Source organism: Mustela nigripes, chromosome 5 (assembly GCF_022355385.1).
Source record: "Mustela nigripes isolate SB6536 chromosome 5, MUSNIG.SB6536, whole genome shotgun sequence".
NCBI classification, from domain to species: domain Eukaryota; kingdom Metazoa; phylum Chordata; class Mammalia; order Carnivora; family Mustelidae; genus Mustela; species Mustela nigripes.
In genome coordinates, this window is record NC_081561.1 from 16,861,129 (window position 1) to 16,861,987 (window position 859).

Genomic DNA, 859 nt, shown 5'->3' on the forward strand with positions numbered 1-859 from the left:
TTTTTAAGGGGTTTATTTGTTTTTTGGGGGTGTTGAGTTTTACATATGCTTTATATATTTTGGATACTGACCCTTTATTATATATGTCCTTTGCAAATTTCTCCATTTAGAAGGTTGCCTTTTAGTTTTGTTGTCTGTTTCGCTTGCTGTGCAGAAGCTTTTTATCTTGATGAGGTCCCACTAGTTCATTTTTGCTTTTGCTACCTTTGCTTCCATAGACATATCTAGTAAGGAGTTAATATGGCCAATATCAAAGAGGTTACAGCCTGTCCTCTAAGATTTTGATGGTCTACTGTCTCATATTTAGGTCTTTAGCCCATTTGAGTTTATTCTTGTGTCTGATATAAGAAAGTGGTCCAGTATCATTTTTTTGCAAGTTACTGTCTGGTTTCCTCAGCACCACTTGCTGAAGAGACTGTCTTTTTTCCATTGGACATTCTTTCTTGTCAAAGATTAGTTGACCATAGAGTTGTGGGTCTATTTCTGGGTTTTTTAATTCTGTTCCACTAATCTATGTGTCTGTTTTTGTGCTAGTACCGTGCAGTCTTTTTTTGTTTTTGTTTTAAAGATTTTATTTATTTGACAGACAGATCACAAGTAGGCAGAGAGGCAGGCAGAGCAAGAGGAGGAAGCAGGCTCCCTGCAGAGCAGAGAGCCAGAGGTGGGGCTCGATCCCGGGACCCTGAGATCATAACCCGAGCTGAAGGCAGAGACTTTAACCCACTGAGCCACCCAGGTACCATACAGTCTTGATAACCACAGCTTTGTAATATATGAAGTCTGGAATTGTGATGCTTCAAGATTTCCTTTCATTTTTTTTTTTTAAAGATTTTATTTATTTATTTGACAGACAGATCAC